Genomic DNA, 6,408 nt, shown 5'->3' with positions numbered 1-6,408 from the left:
GGAGTAACCACATCTTTATAAAATATTTAAATACGCTAAAGTGATTAAAACAACATCAAAACAATTAGTTATGCTCCTAATATATTTTACCAAATGCTAAACTATTTTCATTCTGAGGTAAAACTTCTTAGAACAGTGAATTAATTTGACACACTATTTTTGGAGCTATTTTCATATTTTACTAAACCAAAAATATAGTGCAACAAAAAAAACAGAAAACAAAAACAAAAAAAAAGGAAAAGAAAAAGAAGGACCCCCCCCCCACGAAGGGTCACGGCCCAGCAGGCCATCGGGCCGCCAGGCCGGCCCAGCCGCACCCCACACCCTCCCCCATATTCCCCCCTGTCGGTGGAAAACCTAGATCGAACCCCCCCACTCACCCACTCCTCCCACGATCCCCCCCACGCCTCTCGCTTCTCCTCCTCCCCGATCCAGATCGGAATCGGGGGAACGCACCCACGGCCGCGACGAGCCCGACGTGCCCCCGCCGCTCAATGCCGACGCCGGTGCTGTCCCTCGCCGCAGCCGCTCGTCTCCTCGTCGCCCGGCCGTCCTCGACCTCCTCTCCGAACGGCCTCAACGACGTCGTCGCCCCGATCGCCTACGTCCACCCCGCCGCCGTACCTCGTCGCCACGCCGCACGTCGTCCCCGTCCTCCCCCTCGACGGCTCCACCGAGCCACGCTGATCCCCTGCCTGCCAACGTCGGTGAGGGCCACGCCCTCCCCTTTCTCCCCTGTCCTACACGCGCACCGGCGCCGTCCTTCGCCGCGCGAGCGCGTGCTCACCGCGTCTTTAGCCGCGCCCGGCGACTCCCCTGCGGCTCTCTACACTCCGCGCGCTCACCGCAGCGCCTTGCAGCTCCTCCGCCGCCAGGCGCCCGCTGCTGCGCCCCCGCTGGCCTGCACGCTCGCAGCCGCCTCCACCGCCTTCCGCCGTGCTCGTGGCCACCCAGACCTCACCCCGTAGGCCACCGCCCCTCACCTCGCTGCCCTGCTCCGGTCGGTTGCGGCCGCCCTCCCGTGGCCGCCGGCCAGCCAACACACGCCCGGGGCCGGCGACCCGGCGCCCACCAGCCCCGCTCGGGTGCCCAGCCGGGTCCCGGCGCCCACCCACGCCCGTGTGCCCGATAAGGCCCCCAGGGCCTATGACAGAGGGGCCCGGCCCCAGAATGTTTAAAAAAAAGAAAGGGGAACAAAAATAAATAAATAAATAATTTAATTAAGGAAATAATTAAGTTAATTAATCATAATGAGATTAACCTAACTAACTAATTAATTTAATTAAACAGTAGTTAGATTAGTTAAACAATGATTAGGCTAAACAGTCAATGACCAGTGGGTCCCACACGTCAGCGACCCAGTCAACACCTCTGTTGACTGCTGATGTCATGCTGACGTCAGCAAACACTGTTTTGGATAATGTTGACTTAAAATATTTAAATTAATCTTAAAAATGATTTAAATCTTTTAAAATTAATATAAAATAAACCGTAGCTTGGATGAAAATATTTTCAACATGAAAGTTGCTCAGAACGACGAGACGATTTCGGATACGCAACCCGTTCGTCTGCCACACCCCCCTAACCTATCAAACTCGCAACTTTCCCCCTCTTTTTCATCTGTCCGAAAACGCGAACACCGGGGATACTTTCCCGGATGTTTCCCCCCTTCACCGGTATCACCTCCTACCGCGATAGGGCACCCCTAGCACCAATACTTGTCATGTCATGCATCACTATGCATATGCTTCCTTATATATTTATTGTTTCTCCCCCCTCTTCTCTGGATAGACACCGAGACCGACGCCGCTGCTACCCAGTACGACTACGGAGTTGACGATCCCTCTCTCTTGCCAGAGCAACCAGGCAAGCCCCCCCCCCTTGATCACCAGATATCGCCTACTCTCCTCTATACTGCTTGCATTAGAGTAGTGTAACATGTTACTGCTTTCATTATTCCTATCCTGATGCATAGCCTGTCCTTGCTACTACTGTTGATACCTTTACCTGCAATCCTACTTGCTTAGTATAGGATGCTAGTATTTCCATCTGTGGCCCTACATTCTTGTCCGTCTGTTGTGCTATACTATCGGGCCGTGATCACTCGGGAGGTGATCGCGGGTTTATACTATGTACTTTATACTTGATACATGTGGTGATTAAAGACGGGTCGGCTCGTAGGAGTACCCGCGAGTGGATCTTTGAGGCGGAGCGACAGGGCAGGTTCAGATCACCTAGGAGAGAGGTGGGCCTGGCCCTGGTCAGCGTTCGCGGATACTTAACACGCTTAACGAGATCTGGGTATTTGATCTGAGTCTGGCCATTTGGTCTATACGCACTAACCATCTACGCGGGAGTAGTTATGGGTATCCCGGCGTCGTGGTATCAGCCGAAGCCTTCGTGACGTCAGCGACTGAGCGGCGCGCGCCGGATTGGAACGTAAGCCTGCTCTTGTATTAAGGGGGCTAGTTCTGCTTCCGGCCGTGTTCGCAACGTGCAGGTGTGCTAAGGGCGATGGGCCCAGACCCCTGTGCGCTTAGGTTTAGACCGGCGTGCTGACCTCTCTGTTGTGCCTAGGTGGGGCTGCGACGTGTTGATCTTCCGAGGCCGGGCATGACCCAGGAAAGTGTGTCCGGCCAAATGGGATCGAGCGTGTTGGGGAATGTGGTGCACCCCTGCAGGGAAGTTAATCTATTCGAATAGCCGTGATCTTCGGTAACAGGACGATCTGGAGTTGTACCTTGACCTTATGACAACTAGAACCGGATACTTAATAAAACACACCCTTCCAAGTGCCAGATAGAACCGGTGATCGCTCTCTCACAGGGCGACGAGGGGAGGATCATCGGTTAGGGTTATGCTATGCGATGCTACTTGGAGGACTTCAGTCTACTCTCTTCTACATGCTGCAAGATGGAGGTGGCCAGAAGCGTAGTCTTCGACAGGATTAGCTATCCCCCCCCTCTTATTCTGGTTTTCTGCAGTTCAGTCCACCGATATGGCCCTTTACACATTTACCCATGCATATGTAGTGTAGCTCCTTGCTTGCGAGTACTTTGGATGAGTACTCACGGTTGCTTTCTCCCTCTTTTCCCCTATCCCTTCTACCTGGTTGTCGCAACCAGATGTTGAGCCCAGGAGCCAGACGCCACCGTCGACGACGACTCCTACTGCACCGGAGGAGCCTACTACTACGTGCTGCCCGCTGATGACGACCAGGAGTAGTTTAGGAGGATCCCAGGCAGGAGGCCTGTGCCTCTTTCGATCTGTATCCCAGTTTGTGCTAGCCTTCTTAAGGCAAACTTGTTTAACTTATGTCTGTACTCAGATATTGTTGCTTTCGCTGACTCGTCTATGATCGAGCTCTTGTATTCGAGCCCTCGAGGCCCCTGGCTTGTAATATGATGCTTGTATGACTTATTTTATTTGTAGAGTTGTGTTGTGATATCTACCCGTGAGTCCTTGATCTTGATCGTACACATTTGCGTGCATGATTAGTGTACGGTCAAATCGGGGGCGTCACATGATGGTCATATCATGTCACATATTATGATTGCATGTGATGTTTATCTTTTATACATCTTATTTTGCTTAGTTCGGCGGTAGCTTTATAAGATGATCCCTTACTAAATTTGAAGGTAAAAGTGTTCTCCCTGAGTATGCACCGTTGCCAAAGTTTGTCGTGCCGAGACACCACGTGATGATCGGGTGTGATAAGCTCAACGTTCATCTACAACGAGTGTAAGATAGTTTTACACACGCAGAACACCCGGGTTAAACTTGACGAGCCTAGCATATGCAGATATGGCCTCGGAACACTGATACCGAAAGGTCGAGCGTGAATCATATAGTAGATATGATTAACATAGTGATGTTCACCATTGTAAACTACTCCATCTCATGTGATGATCAAACATGTTTTAGTTGATTTGGATCACGTGATCACTTAGATGATTAGAGGGATGTCTATCTAAGTGGGAGTTCTTAAGTAATATGATTAATTGAACTTTAATTTATCATGAACTTAGTCCCGGTAGTATTAGCATATCTATGTTGTAGATCAATAGCTCGCGTTTAGCTCCCCTGTTTTATTTTTGATATGTTCCTAGAGAAAACTAAGTTGAAAGATGTTAGTAGCAAGGATGCGGATTGGATCTGTGATCTGAGGTTTATCCTCATTGCTGCACAGAAGAATTATGTCTTTGATGCACCGCTAGGTGACATACCTATTGCAGGAGCAGATGCAGACGTTATGAACATTTACCTGGCTTAATATGATGACTAATTGATAGTTTAGTGCACCATGCTTAACAGCTTAAAATCGGGACTTCAACGACGTCTTGAACGTCATGGATCATATGAGATGTTCCAGGAGTTGAAGTAATATTTCAAGCAAATACCCGAGTTGAGAGATGAAGTCTCCAACAAGTTCTATAGCTAAAAGATGGAGGAGAATAGCTCAAGCAGTGAGCTTGTACTCAGATTGTCTATGTAGTACAATCACTTGAATCAAGTGGGAGTAAATCTTCCAGATAAAATAGTGATTGACATAATTCTCTAGTCACCATCACCAAGTTAGTAGAACTTCGTGATGAACTATAGTATGCAAGGGATGACGAAAACGATTCTCGAGCTTTTCATGATGATGAAATCGATGAAGGTAGAAATCAAGAAAGAGCATCAAGTATTGATGATTAACAAGACCACTAGTTTCAAGAAAGGGGCAAAGGGAAAGAAAGGGAACTTCAAAAAGAACGACAAGCAAGTTGCTGCTCAAAGTGAAGAAGCCCAAGTCAGGACCTAAGCCTGAGACTAAGTGCTTCTACTGCAAAGGGACTGGTCACTGGAAGCGGAACTCCCCAAGTATTTGGCTGATAAGAAGGATGGCAAAGTGAACAATGCTATATTTGATATACATGTTATTGATGTGTACTTTACTAGTGTTTATAGTAACCCCTTGGTATTTGATACTGGTTCAGTTGCTAAGAGTAGTAACTCGAAACGGGAGTTGCAGAATGAACAGAGACTAGTTAAGGGTGAAGTGACGATGTGTATTGGAAGTGGTTCCAAGATTGATATGATCATCATCGCACACTCCCTATACTTTCGGGATTAGTGTTAAACCTAAATAAATGTTATTTGGTGTTTGCGTTGAACATGAATATGATTTGATCATGTTTATTGCAATACGGTTATTCATTTAAGTTAGAGAATAATTGTTATTCTGTTTACATGAATAAAACCTTCTATGGTTATACACCCAATGAAAATGGTTTGTTGAATCTCGATCGTAGTGATACACATATCCATAATATGGAAGCCAAAAGATGCAAAGTTAATAATGATAGTGCAACTTATTTGTGGCACTACCATTTAGGTCATATTGGTGTAAAACGCATGAAGAAAATCCATGCTGATGGGCTTTTGGAATCACTTGATTATGAATCAGTTGATGCTTGCGAACCATGCCTCATGGGCAAAGATGACTAAGACTCCATTCTCCAGAACAATGGAGCGAGAAACTGACTTATTGGATATAATACATACTGATGTATGAGGTCCGATGGGTGTTGAGGCTTGCGGCGGGTATCGTTATTTTCTGACCTTCACACATAATTTGAGCAGATATGGGTATATCTACTTGAAGAAACATAAGTCTGAAACATTTGAAACGTTTAGAGAATTTCAGAATGAAGTGGAAAATCATCGTAACAAGAAAATAAAGTTTCTACGATCTGATCGCAGAGGCGAATATTTGAGTTACGAGTTTGGTCTTCAATTAAAACAATGTGGAATAGTTTCACAAACTCATGCCACCTGGAACACCACAGCGTAATGGTGTGTCCGAACGTCATAACCGTACTTTATTTGATACAATGCAATCTATGATGTCTCTTACCGATTTATCACTATCGTTTTGGGGTTATGCATTAGAGACAGCTGCATTCACATTAAAAAGAGACAACGTCGTATGAACTGTGGTTTAGCAAGAAACCTAAGCTGTCGTTTCTTAAAGTTTGGTGTTGCGATGCTTATGTGAAAAAGTTTCATCTTGATAAGCTCAAACCCAAGTCAGAGAAGTGCGTCTTCATAGGATACCCAAAAGTAAATGTTGGGTACACCTTCTATCATAGATCCGAAGGCAAGATATTTGTTGCTGGGAATGGATCCTTTCTAGAGGAGTTTCTCTCGAAAGAAGTGAGTGGGAGAAAAGTAGAACTTGATGAGGTAACTTTACCCGCTCCCTTATTGGAAAGTAGTTCATCATAGAAATCTGTTTATGTGACTCCTACACCAATTAGTGAGGAAGCTAATGATGATGATCATGTAACTTCAGATCAAGTTACTACAGAACCTCGTAGGTCAACCAGAGTGAGATCCGCACCAGAGTGGTACGGTAATCCTGTT

Source organism: Triticum urartu, chromosome 5A (genome assembly GCF_056163025.1).
Source record: "Triticum urartu cultivar PI428250 chromosome 5A, HENAU_Tu73, whole genome shotgun sequence".
Classification (NCBI taxonomy): Eukaryota; Viridiplantae; Streptophyta; class Magnoliopsida; order Poales; family Poaceae; genus Triticum; species Triticum urartu.
Note: the sequence above shows the minus strand (reverse complement) of the source record.